The 15,367-nt window shown below is 34.2% G+C and overlaps 1 protein-coding gene across 5 annotated transcripts in view; it reads left to right on the forward strand.

Moving 5' to 3' along the window:
• Positions 1-1,613: 1,613 nt before the first annotated feature.
• zmp:0000001168 (signal-induced proliferation-associated 1-like protein 2) overlaps positions 1,614-15,367 on the forward strand; it is a 63,988-nt gene continuing 50,234 nt past the window's right edge. For 2 of the 5 annotated variants that reach the window (XR_007930831.1, XM_051899218.1), the window contains exon 1: positions 2,321-2,499. The gene's annotated coding sequence lies outside the window, so the exon portion shown is untranslated. Of the gene's footprint in view, positions 1,866-2,319; positions 2,500-15,367 lie in introns of those variants that run through there. The other 3 variants (XM_051899216.1, XM_051899215.1, XM_051899219.1) reach the window with 3 other exon arrangements.

Consider the following 15,367-nt stretch of genomic DNA (forward strand, 5'->3'; position numbering starts at 1 on the left):
TAAAAATAATCACAAGAGGCTATTACTGGTGCATTTTATGTCATAAAAATAAAATGTGGAAATATCTTGAGCTTGTGTTAACCACAGAACTTATTTCGGGCATTTAACCAAAAAAAAAAAAAAAAAACCTGACTGACGTCAGGGTGGAACCAGAAATGCAAAATTGTGAACTCGTTTCTGGCTTTTGGCCTACAAAAATAACTCATCCCTGCAGCACTCTATTAATTAATATTAGCTTTTATTTTTATATTTTCATTTTAATTAAGTTTTAGTACTTTTGTTATGTGCTTTTGTCATTTTTATTAATTTTTTTAGGTTACACTTTATTTTACAGTGCCGTAGTTACATTAATTACTCAAATAAGTACTGAGTACTATTAATTAACTACATGTACTTACTATAGAGTTACAGTTAACGTTAGGGTTAGGTTTAGGGTTAGTTATTTGTAATTATCCATAATTTACTGTTATTACTATAGTAAGTACATGTAGTAACATGTAACTACGGCACTGTAAAATAAAGTGTTACCGTTTTTGTATAGCTTGAATTTATTTTTATTTCAGTTTTAGTTTTAGTAATTTTAGTACTTCAGCTTAAACATATTGCAGTTAGCTTTTCCATCTAACATTTATATGTAATTTTATTTCAGCTTCATTTAGTTTTATTTAAGGATAACAGCGCAGCTGTTAGAGCTCTGATTGTGGTTTGTTCATCTGCAAGGTTTCAATAAGAAACTGTATAAAAATTTAATTTACATAATCTATAAAATAACACCTTTCTGATAGATATTATGAACCAACAACAAGATCTCATACTCTCCTTTCTTACAGTAATATTGTCAATTGGGAATCAAACAAAAAGGCTTTGTGTGTGTGTGTGTGTGTGTGTGTGTGTGCGTGTGTACGTGTGTGTGTGTGTGTGACACATCGACCAACCCCCCAAATCACTCCTCCCCTACTTCCGTGGTGTTCAGTTAGTATCAGGGAGGGTCACCCCACATTCTGCTGCCAGATGGCCAAGCCATAGCAGAGTCCTCTTGCTGTAATAATGAATCTAGAGGAGAGCCTCTCCCAGTCCTAGTCATTATATCACATCACAAGTGAACGACTGCGTATGTCTGTGCTGACATGTGTCAGAAGTGTTTAGGGTTATGTGCACACACAAGCACAAAAAGAGAATAAAAAATAAAGGTTCTTTATTGACATTGATGGTTACATGAAAACCTTTAACAACCACCTTTCCATTTCAAAAAAGCTTTTTTATAGTGGAAACAGATTCTTCACACTAAAAAAAAAATGGTTCTTTTAAGAATATTATTAACAGTGTTTTTTTTTTTTCCTGAGGAACTCAAAAATGGTTCTTCTATTGCATCGTTACAAAAACACCCTTTTGGAACCTTTACTTTAAGAGGAGAAGAATCATTTCTACTCCATACTAATCTAGTCTCTTTAATCATCCATCCATTAGTCTAGAAAAAGGATTACTGTAGCTACAGTGAGGAGGAGGCTGAGGAGCCAGAGGGCAAGAGAGATCCAAGCAAGAGGGTGAAGGAGAGAAAACACAGGAGGGGGTGGAGAGCAATAGCGTATGCGGGGCGGAGGAAGGGGTCGGCTTTAGTTTGATGTGAATGGGTATTAAAGGCAGCATGCTAGAGAGGGGCAGAAAAAGACGGAGAGCAATCCAACCTGCCCCTGTAAGAACAGTACGAAGGGGGCATAGTGAGCTTCTCAGGGCAAGCTGTCAAGGGTGGATCTTGCATTGACATATTTGGGTGAAAGAAAAACAGCCTTCTCTGGGAGAGAGAGTTCACAAAAATGCTAACATGAATCGAAACGTTTATGTGGAATTGAGATAAAAACTGGGAGGTAAGAACCTTTTTTTTTTTTTCTGTTCATTTAAAACTGCACATCTTGCTGTACACCCTTAAAAATAAACGTTCCAAAAGGGGGTTTCACAGCAATGCCATAGAAGAACCATTTTGGAACCTTTCAGTGAACAGTTCCCAAAAGAACCATTTTTTTTCTTAGTGTGAAGAACGTTTTAATAATCTAAAGAATCTTTTTCCACTATAAAGAACCTTTTGTGCAAGGTTCCATGAATGTGAAATGAAATGTTCTTTATGGAACCACAGATTCCAATAAAGAACCTTTATATTTAAGAGTGTACATCCCGTTCTGCCTTTGCATGTGTGGTTTGTATGAAGGATACAAGTAACGGAGAGAGACAGAGAAGAGGATGTGTCAACACAGTAAAGGGAAACACATTGTGAGGCAGAGGAAGTGATGTCTGAGGTTGAAACTGTGCTCTGCTAGCTTCACACGTCTGCACGTCATTGCTGGCTTGCATTCGCATACATGCACACACGCGCACACGCGCAGACCGCTGTTCCGACACAGACACCGAGCCACTGCAGATCTTTGCTGAGGATGTGCACTAGATGATAGACGAGAGATTATGGAGATAAAAAATATGAGGGAATGAGAAAAACAGACTAAAAAGGTAAGGATTTTTTCCACATTTTATTTGTGTGGATTCATAAAAAGGACGACTGGGAAGTTTGCAGAGATGATTTGCACTGAAGTTATTTCCGCAACCTCTGCTGCTGATGGTGTTCAAGGTGGCAAGGAAAATGCAAGATGCGCTGTAGTGTCTCTATCAATCTCTTTCTCATTTGTTTGGTAAGATGGGGGGAAGGGTTGTTCTCCGGGCTCTAGGGATACGTTGATAATAGATGAGAATGGAGGGAGTGGAATACAGAGCGATAAAAGAATAGGAAGGACAGAAATCTTACGTAAGCATGCACAACAAAGGGTACGACGGCATGGCTTTTCATGGCAGCACTTGACCCTGTGCAGTTGACGTATAATGTGGATAATTGCACAATGGCATCTTGCACCTTGTCACATTTATTAGGCTGTGATGTGGTGATGATATGCACTGAGTCCTTTCTCTTTCTCTGTCTTATCAGGTGCTACAATAACACATGTGCTTGTTGGCTTCATTTGATTGTTTTTTTTTTTCCTGGAGGTGTGACTGTTGAAATCATTACTTATAAATTATCTACAGTATATGAAGTAGAACCTGCTTCCAATGTATTTTTATGGAATTGCATTTTATTATTATTAAATGAAAATGTATTATAGTTTAAATTATATTAAATGTAATTAGTTGAATTTTGACCCACTTAAGTAGGATTTAAGTACATCTTTTTATGCAATTTCATAATTACTTCTATTGTCTTTGAAATATGGTGTACAGTGTACTGCCGAATGTACTGACACACATTTGTGGTAAACTAAAATATACTTTAATATAATTTCTATTGTTTGTAATTGCAAATTTGTAATGATGAAGTTACAATTTTGAACATTCAAAAAATATTAGATGTAATATCAAATATTACACAGTAGTTAAAAATTATAATCACATACTTTACACGTGCTTTACTATGTTAGTCAACACATCAAAATAACTGCTTCTTTAAAGCATGACAAAATATTATAAAATAATCATTTAAAATGTACTTTAAAGTAAAAATTAATTTGACATTATTACAAAGTGCAGTTTTAAAAGTGTACTTGTGTGTTGAGAAACATTCATGAAATTGTACTCTCTTAAAGGGTTAGTTCACCCAAAAATTAAAATTCTGTCATTAATTACTCACCCTCATGTCGTTCCACACCCATAAGACCTTCATTCATTTTCGGAACACAAATTAAGATATTTTTGATAAAATGGCTCAGTGAGGCCTCCATTGCCAGCAAGACATTTAACAATTTCAATGCCCAGAAAGCTACTAAATACATATTTAAAACAGTTCATGTGACTACAGTGGTTCAACCTTAATGTTATGAAGCGACAAGAATACTTTTTGTGTGTCAAAAAAACAAAAAACAAAATAATGACTTTATTCATCAATATGTAGTGATGGGCGATTTCAAAACACTACTTCATGAAGCTTCGAAGCTTTACGAATCTTTTGTTTCGAATCAGTGGTTCGGAGCGCGTATCAAACTGCCAAAGTTATGTGATTTCAGTAAACGAGGCTTCGTTATGTCAAAAGTGTTTCGAAATTTCAATGGTTCACCACTGGGGGGCATGACTTTGGCAGTTTGATAGGCGCTCCGAACCACTGAATCGAAACTTCATTAAGCAGTGTTTTGAAATTGCCCATCATTAGATATTGTTGAATAAAGTCATTATTTTGTTTTTTTGGCAAACAAAAAGTATTCTCGTCGCTTCATAACATTAAGGTTGAACCACTGTAGTCACATGAACTGTTTTAAATACGTCTTTAGTAGCTTTCTGGGCATTGAAAGTGTTAATTGTCTTGCTGTCAATGGAGGCCTCACTGAGCCATCGGATTTTATCAAAAATATCTTAATTTGTGTTCCGAAGATGAATGAAGGTCTTACGGGTGTGGAACGACATGAGGGTGAGTGATTAATGACAGAAATTTCATTTTTGGTTGAACTAACTCTTTAAGTACACTTAAGTGGCCTTTTATTTTATTAATATTATATTATCAGCAAGTACAGTATTTTAAAAATAGATCTGAAGTACACTACAAGTGTATATTCAATACAGTTAAGCACACTTCTTCTTCTTCACAAGAGTAGCATCATTTTGGTACTGAAAACCTATGAAGGTTTTTCCTTTATCTGGGCTAAAAGACAAATGGCAGAATTTATCACTGTAATTCAAACTGTTAGCTTAAGTTTTCTTATAATATTGCTCTTGGACCAGTACTGCCAATTTTTACTTTCAGTGCTTGAAGTTGTGCTGGGGAAGCTGGTCATGTCTTTTCAACTTTGTGATGCTGAGATACAGAGGCCTTAGTGAATGTATAGCATACAGATGTGTATCCATTTTCAGTCTGGTCTCATTGTTTACATGTAGGTATTTGTACATAAAATATAATGCATATTTAATACATTAAATACATACTTTTTGTACTTTTTGTTCAAACAAACAAACGGCTGCACTGACATCTAAAATGTAAGCAGTATTACCAATACAGAAATGTTAAATATTTATGAATCGTTTATATTATAAATATTTATATATTTTAGATCCCATAACCTTATCCCCAAACCTGAACAAAATTACTTTTCAGTGTACAATGACAGTGTACAGTCTTTCAAACGATCTGGCACCAGAAGTCACACACAACAGAATGAAATGTAATAAAATAAATGTGATTGAAAACATAATCGTAAATACAGCAGAATCAACTGATTAATTCCATGAATTAAATATGCATAGATTAAATAAGGATTGGAGGGTCTGTAAGGTTTAAACGTTTAGATGTATGTGTAGTGAAATACAAAGAAATATACCATGAGATCATGTTGCCAAATTTTATATATGTGCTTAGACACAGATACAGACTTATCTAAGGTCTGCATATATGTTTACACATGAAAAACATGCACTACATGTCTGATGAAATACAGGATTTCTCAAGCAAATGATAATGCCGGAAAAAAACAGCATTCAACATTAGTATGTGTATGTCTTAGCATTTCCTTGGTGCAAGGAGCCGAAAATCAATGAAAGTGCTGTGAGTGTCTGTGGGAAACTCAGAGCTTTAATGCCACCTAACCAACTGCTGTGTGAAATATCACCATCAAAGAAGAGCAAAGAAATGTACAAAAATGTTAACTCTGAAAACAAAAATGTAATGATCAATTTTGGCAAAGACAAACAATCTCCTTTGCTCAGACATATGACAGTGTGAGGTAATAAGAATGACTCCCTAAACATTATTAACTAGAAAAAAAAGCCTAAAAAGTGCATGAATACATTCACTAATTTTTATTTTATTCCATTACACTTTCGCTGCCCTGCTCTAACTTGCAAGTGAAGCTAAATATAGCGTAATGTTAAAATGGAACACTTAAATATTAAATGCTTTGACCCAAATGATGGGAAGCTATGTTGATGTAGATGCATGTCCTAATGCTCTATATACCCTAAGAGCTATAGTAAGGGAGACAGATTGCATTATCTTTTGAGAAGCCACAAAAATAACCCACAATGTCTGGGATATATAGGCCTATATGTAAACATCCAGGGTTTTTTTCTGTCATCCTTTGTCTGCGCTACTGTATATGATCACGCTATCATTTATTCAAGTGCTATGAAACCACTCAAGCGCGATAAGTCGCAAAAAAAGAACTCAAATCTGTACTGATACACACACACACACATATACAGTCAAATAAAAAATTATTCAGACACTAGATATCATTTTTTATATTTTTTTAGTAGGGGGTGCAGGACACTATAGTTCATTTATGTAAGTGAGGATAGCAAAATAAAGTAAACTGGACATATTATACCCAAAAATTCTTGGGTATACCCATAAATATTTGGGACCAAAAATTATTCAGACACTTTGACCTGACCATGTTTTGCTTAAGTGTTATCTGAATTAATTAAGATTAATTTTTTTCTGACACAGTTTACCTCTAAGATCTTGTCATATTTTATTACCATTTTTTTAAACTGAATAAACTGTAATAATGAATGAAATGTTCAAGGTATCTGAATAAATTTTGGTTTGACTATATATATATATATATATATATATATATATAAAAGGGGCATATATATATATATAGGCTGATAATTAGTGTAGTAATTGTTATATTGGAATTACTCCGTTGATAGATGCCCCTTTTTGCCCCTGCCCCTGAGAAACTCTGCGCATCCCTGTATATTTTCGATAATTCAATATTTAATAACTCGGATTGGATCTGCGGCACAAAAGTCGGCATGAAAGGGGAATTTGCGATAGTCCTTTTTTCCGTATTGTGACGTATATCCAGGTGAATCGGCTTCTGCAACAAGAAAAAAATTAGGGCAGGACTTGATTTTGACCATGGGGAATTGATTGGATGGTTGGATGGTTGTGGTTTGCTATTGGTGGATCTGATGTGAGTGACAGGTTGTCCCGCCCTCACGCCAGTAAACACATCATCAGAGAAAGGAAGCGATGTTGCTGCAAGAGGAAGGGGAATTTATTTTGATCACAAATTATGAGGCACATGAGGCACAAATGATGTGCACGAATAAATCATTTATAATTAATACTGCAATATTCCATAAAACAACAACAGCAACAAGAACTGTCAATTTGATTTCATGGTGACTTTAATTATAGACATTCTGACAATGCAAGACCATAGGCAATGGGTAGGACTAACACGCAATCAGTAATCCAGAAACTAGTGTTCACCTTTCACAGTCTGCATTTTGTTTTCAGTAAATCACTCTGGTCAAAAGCAACGTGATAAATATTCATGATTCATATTATTCAATATATAAAACATTTTACATTTTGTCGGAGCCATAGCCTTATGAACAGAGCTCTGCCAAATATCGCAACAGCAGTTTGTGTTTGAGTCTGGACTCATGGTCTTTTTTTCCCACTTTCTATTGCTTTCTTTCTCTCCTCAACTGTTTCTTCAAAAGCAAAAATGGCCAAAATTGTAACTTTGGTAACACTTTATTTTAAGGTGACGTAGTTACATGTTACTACATGTGCTTCCTATAGTAATAACAGTAAATTATGCATAATTACAAGTAACTAACCCTAAATCAAACCGTAACTGTATAGTAAGTACATGTAGTTAATTAATATCACTCAGTACTTATTTGAGTAAATACAATGTAACTACATCACCTTAAAATAAAGTGTTACACTTTATTTTAAGGTGTCTTTGTTACACTGTAATTATACATTTAAGTACTGAGTGATATTAAGTAACTACATGTACTTATAGGGTTAGGATTAGGGCTTGGTTTGGTTTAGGGTTAGTTGCATGTAATTATGCATAATTTATAGTTATTACTATAGTAACTACATGTAACACGTGTAAAAATGACACTGTAAAATAGTGTTACCAAATAAAGTGTAACCAAAACTTTTTACATTTAAGTAACTTTTATCATCTTCTTAATCTCAGACCTTGTTATTATTGGTCCTTTTTATTCACAGAAGCATTGAATGACCAATAATGTCTTAAGCCCCACCACCATTCCATTAAATTCTGTTTAAGATATGCATTCTCATTCAAACACAAATGCTTAATTGGCTGATGTTTCTTAAACATTCAATTGTTATGCTTTCAAATTAGATCCTATGGATCTTCTTAAAAAGCCACTTAAAACTGTGTTGTAAAGAGAGGCTGGTGAGATTTAAAACTCACATTTAAATATCTTTAAGATGTTTATGATTCAGAGTGTAAGATGTTAATCAAATGTTTGTACTGAGTAGATGCTTTCCAGATGAAGAGCTCTTTGACCGACATATTGGAGATGTCTGATCCGTCAAATCTTTGAACGTGAAAAAGAGTTAAGCAGGATGTATATTTACTATGTCCAATTTTTAAAGGATTAGTTCACTTCAGAATTAAAATTTCCTGATAATTTACTCACCCCCATGTCATCCAAGATGTTTATATATTTCTTTCTTTCTTCAGTCAAAAAGAAATTAAGGTTTTTGAGGAAAACATTCCAGGATTTTTCTCCATATAGTGGACTTCACTGGGGTACAACGGGTTGAAGGTCCAAAACTGCAGTTTCAATGCAGCTTTAAAGGGCTCTACACAATCCCAGCCGAGGAATAAGGGTCTTATCTAGTGAAACGATCGGTCATTTTCTAAAAAAAAATAAAAATGTATATACTTTTTAATCACAAACGCTTACGTAATCACGCATTACGTAATCACATTGGAAAAGTCACATGTGCTATTTAGCAGACACTCTGTAAACTCCTTAAAAAGAAGCAAATAACTGAAACCTGGACCTAGCTGATTGATGGACATTTCAAATGAGCTTGATATTAGAAAAATGAGCCCAGGGCTCAGCTTACCTCTAGCTCATTAATATTAATTAGGCCAAGCGAATGGGCACTCTAGGAAGGTCATATCAAGCAATGTCTGCATGGCCTAATTAATATTCATAAGCTAAGAATTTGTAAATGCACTCCTAGTGCCTCATGTCCTACATTTTCAGCAGGTAAATGACATGTACTTTTACAGTATTTGGCCAAAGAGATGCAACTGAAAAAATCACAACATTGAGATGATACTTCTCACAAGACGTTTCCAAACCCTATTTTCCATATCTTCCAATTCTAAGGCAGGCTGAAAAGAGCTTGTTTACCAATATTACCACATGCATTAACTCTCAAAAAAAAAAAAAAAAAAAAAAAAAATAAAAGGGCAGATGATCATTTCTTTACTAATGTATGATGACATATACTCTTAAAAATAAAGTTTCTTAATTGACGTTGATGATTCCATGAAGAACCTTTAACATCCATGAACCTTTCCATTCAACAAAAGGTTCTTTATAGTCGAAAAAGGTTCTTTAGATTATTAAAATGTTCTTCACACTAAGAAAAAGAACCTCTTTTAAGAACTGATCGCTGAAAGGTTCTTTGCGGAACCCAAAATGTTTCTTATGTGGCATTGCTGTGAAAACCCCCTTTTCTGATCTTTATTTCAAAGAGTGATAGTCTAAGTTTATATTAGTAAAATAGTGAGATGAGAGGAGAATGTAAAGTAGGAAAAGAAGGATGGTGAAAGGCTCTGAAGCAGGCGCAGGTGCAAAGACGTTAGTATGGACAGAGTGAACAGTGTAACAGAAGTATAATGGATGTAGTGATGGAGGAAGTCTTCTTACTATATCTTTCTTTGTGAGAGTGTGTCTCTCTGTTCTTTCATTAGAACAGTTGTTCTTCCTGCCTACTTGGGCAATAAGCCCCATTTCTGTAGACATCTTAAACATACACACACACATAAATGAGGACAGACCACTACTGTTTTTATATAATGCTAATTAGTTATAATTAGGCCTACCCATAATAAAAAAGTTTTACATTTGTAGAAAAAAAAATGATTTACTTTGATTATGAATCAAGTCACCAGACTGCTCCAAAGTTATAATTTTAACTGTACTGTGTTATTCAATATTACATTTAAAGTTAATTTATTTTAAATGTACTTAATTGCAACTTTATTACAAATGTGTGAATACAAATATATTGAAATGCATGTCATATAAATTAAAATAGAAATGCATTAAAGTATATTTTATTTGACCATAAATGCTTGAAGTACATTCAATAGCACGCTGTATTTCAAAGACAAGTTATGAAATTACATATAAAGATGTACTCAAGTCCTACTTACGTGGGTCAAAAAAGCTGTAAGTAAATTTAATATACATTTAAACTAATACATTTTTATTTAATTGCTATTATCATGCGTTCAAAATAAGTTACATTCATTTCACACTTAATTGGATTATTTGTAAAGTTCAGTTCAAAAAGTGAAGTGTATTATTTCAAAAATAAGTACTCTTTTTAAAAGTATCCTACTACTTCTTCTAAATGGACAGATAGACAGAGGAAGTTGCCTGAACTCAAACATAGAAAACAACCTAACAATAGTAGCATAAAGAGTAAAATACTCTCATTTAAATTACCCAACTTAATTCCATTGTGTTGTTTTGACATACAAGTTCCTCTTCCTCTTTATGTTATACAAACACAAAACTCAAAAAAAACCCTGCCTTTTCAAATGCAGCCAACAGATTCAGCAGCTTTAAATTCCAATTGTATAATTTGTTGCGTTTGTGTGAATGTGTCTGATTGATGTCTCTTATCTGTGCCTTTGTACACTTTTCACATCATTTCAAACTTATGAACCAAGTTGTAAACTTCCTGCTTGAGGTTTGTTCTTGTTCTCAAGCTTGCTTTGGAGGAGGAGCAAAATTCGTTGACTTTTTAAGCATATCCTGAATGTGGCCTGATGGTTTTCACATGAATAACTGAATAATGTTTTAGTCAACCTCTTTGTCCTTCCAAGTTTATGATTATTTACTACACTTTCGTATGGACACATTTTTGTCAGTCCTCTGCTATTTTTGTCGAGCAACCATATTTTTGACACTGAACACAAAATAGCATTTATTTTTTATTTAGTGTTCAGTGTCATATGCTAAAAATACAGTGTTGCCTCAAGCACTGGGGTGACCTTGCACAAGTACCAGGGGAACTTGTGGCAGCAATTTTTTTACTCAGGTTGTTCTATAATCACAGAGAAATGAGATACTATTAATGAACCACACAATTTCAGGATTCTTGTGAAAAAGGAGTGTACTTAATTATATTGAATGTGTATTTGTAGTGTACTTCAAATCTTAATGAAATAAAAGGGCACTTAAAGATTACACTTTCTTGACTTAAGTACTCTTTTAAAAAGTGTGCTTTGTAATAATGTCCAAATTAAATGTAAAGTACATTTTAAATCATCAAGATCAATATGTGCTAAATAATTCAGTATGATATCAACTTGCAGTGACAGACTGACTTGAAGTACAGTATGCTGGAGGAAGCAACACACAATAATAAAAACCATACATATTTGAACTTTTGACCAGGATAATTTATGTAAATTTTGTTATTCTTTTGTCTTGTGAAAGATCCCTCTTTTAGTTATTTTATAAATGGTAAACTTCTGAGGAGAGCTGTATTCATGAAATCAAAGATCCCCTCAAACTAAATCCAATCCCAAGTGATCACAGGATATGCATTTGAGACACATGTGATAACTGTCTTGGTTGACAACTTGTGATTGTATCACACAAGAGTCATGTTAATAGCAGGTGTAAACAGAGCCATAGTCTAGCGTTAGACAAATGTGTTTTGTTTATCCACATGAAAAACATAATAAAATGTACAGGATTATGGTGGAGATTAAAGCAATGATATGCAGAAAAAACTTATTCAAAATGTTAAAATTCAACTTTGCAGAACAAACAGTATTTAGCATTGTATGCTTATATATCAAAAGTGCAAAAGATGTGAGCATGGAGGAAACAAAGTGGAGAGAAATTACACATTGACACGGAAGTTTAGTTCACCTTGTTCTAGGTCATGCAGGATGGCATGACAGTTTCATCCTCCCAGTCTACATAAAGGTCAACCGGCGTATCGCATCACTTCCTGTCAAACAGGAAGCAGCCCCTATAATAAGGGTGACGGTCAGAGTCAAACAGTTTCTCCGAAACAAACCCACAACCAGGAGCGATTCTAGAATTTCAATATTAGGGGGGCTCAGCCTCCAAAAAGGGTATGATTTAAAAAATAATAATAATATTTTATTTTATATAATAATTTATTAATTATTTTATATAATAATTTAATATATTGTTTGCATACTAGTGTAGGCATGAACAAAAGAGTAGGTTCTACACTAACTATCCAGACTAGCCCTGAATATTGAATTAATTTCTAATCATTTTAAATAACCAGCTAATATTCTTCACTATTCATTCATAATATACACAAACTGTATATTACTTTAATTGTCTAGATTGGCAATATGTGGGTAAAATATTAAAAAAAAAAAAATAAATTTCAACACATGTAATGTTTTAAACACTATTATTTTTTAACTCTACTTTGTGCAGCAAAATTAACTTTAAAGAAGTTATAAACTTTATAAACTTTAAAGAAGTCATTCATGGAGATAACATTGAAAATGTGCCACGCTTCACAGGAGGATTTCTGTCACCTGGTGGAAAACAAACACACTTTTAAGATGAAAATGACATGAAATTACCACTATAACCAGTAGATGGCTGCAGAGGACACTCGTTAGCTCATTTGCCATTTACATTCCCTAGTTCTTTTTGCATGTTTTGCTTTTGCATTTATTATAAAATGAATATTATAACAAATTTTAGCAATTTTGTTGTTGTCACAGGCATGTTTGGTTTGTCTTAGTTCTCATGGACTTTCAGTTTGTTTTCATTCCTTACGTGTCGTCATTGTTCAGATTCCCGCCACTCATCTGCCTCCTTGGTTACCATCATTATTAGTTCATATGTGTCAGCTATGTTTGATTAATTATCCTCGTTTGTGTTCTCTACTTAAGTTCTTCCCTTACAGTCCTTCAGTGTTCGGTCTACGTTACATTTAGTGTGTGTTGCCCTGCCTGTTATTTGTATTATCGTCATTAAAGAGTTAGTTCACCCAAAAATGAAAATTCTGTCATTAATTACTCACCATCATGTCGTTCCACACCCGTAAGACCTTCGTTCATCTTTGGAACACAAATTAAGATATTTTTGATAAAATCTGATGGCTCAGTATTGCCAGCAAGATAATTAACACTTTCAGATGCCCAGAAAGCTGCTAAACATATATTTAAAACAGTTCATGTGACTACGGTGGTTCAACCTTAATGTTATGAAGGGACAAGAATACTTTTTGTGCGCCAAAAAAACAAAATAACGACTTTACTCAACAATATCTAGTGATGGGCTACCGCAGGGACTTCCACGTGTGTTTCTTCCCGGTTGTTAAGTCCATGTGATGTATTCTCCTCGGGCAGGATGTGGTCTCCTAGGAGGAAGAAAAAAGAAAGAAAAGGTCAAAAGACCAGCTATAGTGACCTGTAACTACTGACCTTTCTGTCCCTTCCGTGGTACGAAGGACTACACGGCTTATGTGGGGCGTTGGGAAGGTTACAACGTTGTGAGTGCACTTGTTACCGCAGTAGCTTGCCGACATCTGCACTGCCAAAATCTCGTGTCAGTTGTTGTGGCACTTTCCATAGGGACCCCTGTAGTGTCATTAATCGATACAACGTCGAAGATACTGACAGATAGGGAACATCTTGGTTACTATTGTATCCGTGTTGAAGGGAACGAGACGTTGTATGCCTTCTGCCACAACACTGAACTATCCACTGAAGTGGCTGGGACATGTTTTCAGCTCCTCAGTACAAACCTGAATGAGTAGATGCACGCCATCTCCTTTTATACCCGTGTCGGGGGAGTGGCGCATGCAAATTCCACTCGCCAATTCTCATTGGCCAAGTGCGACCCCCTAGTATCAGTACCTTTTCTCCATTTAATCCCTCACTGCATACAGGGAATTTAAAACTGTAAGAAACACTGTGCATCATAGCAAGCCGTGTATCGTAGCAACATGATATGGTTTAAGTGTATTACATAGGCCCCTATGGGTCATTGAGATTTTCAAAAGCATAACAGTTTGGCTGAAATATGGATATGCTGTATGAAATACAGGGGCGAAAAAAGCAATGACTGTATACTAATTTGTTAGAATGTGTGTGGGGACATGGAGAAAAAAAGCATAACAAACTTATACTATAACACAGCAAATAGACATTCTGTTATTCTGTTATTAGTAGTAAACTACTTTCCATTCCCTTAGTCAACAAATCCTCAGTAAATGCTGTTAAACTCACAATTCTGACTTTTTTCTCGCAGTTACGAGTTTATATCTCACAATTCTGACTTTATAAAACGCAATTACGACTTTATATCACACAATTCTGACTTCATAACTCGCAATTGCGAGTTTATATCTCACAATTGTAATAAAAGTCAGAATTGCGAGATATAAACTCGTAATTGCGAGAAAAAAGTCAGAATTGCAAGAAAAAAGTCAGAATTGCAAGTTTATATCTCGCAATTATGACTTTATTTCTCGCAATTGCGACTTTATATCCCGCAATTCTGACTTTGTAACTTGCAGTTGTGACTTTATATCACACAATTGTGAGAAAAAGTCAGAATTGATAAAAAGTTGCAATTATGTTTTATTTATTTATTTATTTTTTAATTCCATGGCGGAAACAAGCTTTCATATCTAAAAACTGTTTTTGACTAAATAAATAAATAAAATGAAATATTGTCATGTTAGTTTCCACAGATTTGCCAGTGTATAAATGACTTGGTCAACACTGACCGTACAAGTTAAGGCAGTAGATCTTTCATCCTACATCAAATATAGCTTTTAACCAAACAAAATAAAAAAGGATAACACAGAGAGGTAACAAAGCTGTGCACATCTTCCTGCACAATTAATAAATCTTGTTCCCGGTTACAAATGAAAATATTTACATTTTAGTTGCCAATTCGCAATGATATACATGTAGATTCTTAAATACAAGACATTAATGTCAATACTGTTTATGTATAAAAATGCTGTTTACTAAACAATATTAAATAGAATAAATTTGTTTCATTTCTCTCGATTACATATATTAACGTTCTCAACAGATACATTTGTATCAAAGAATAATATAACTCTCTCAAATAGTAAAGGCCTACACAAGTTAAAACAACTTTACTCTAGTTGGGGTTGTGGTGAAGTGGAAAGTTTTAACAGAGACAGTTAAATTTGCATCTATTTTCAGCTACCAATTAATCATGCTTGAATGTGCAACTTAAAAAAACACATTAACAGGTGATGCACTTCAAAGTGAAAAACAGTTGGTAGAATGCAGAGGCTGCAGGATAATCATATTGACAT

This window comes from Ctenopharyngodon idella, chromosome 7, assembly GCF_019924925.1.
Source record: "Ctenopharyngodon idella isolate HZGC_01 chromosome 7, HZGC01, whole genome shotgun sequence".
NCBI lineage: Eukaryota > Metazoa > Chordata > Actinopteri > Cypriniformes > Xenocyprididae > Ctenopharyngodon > Ctenopharyngodon idella.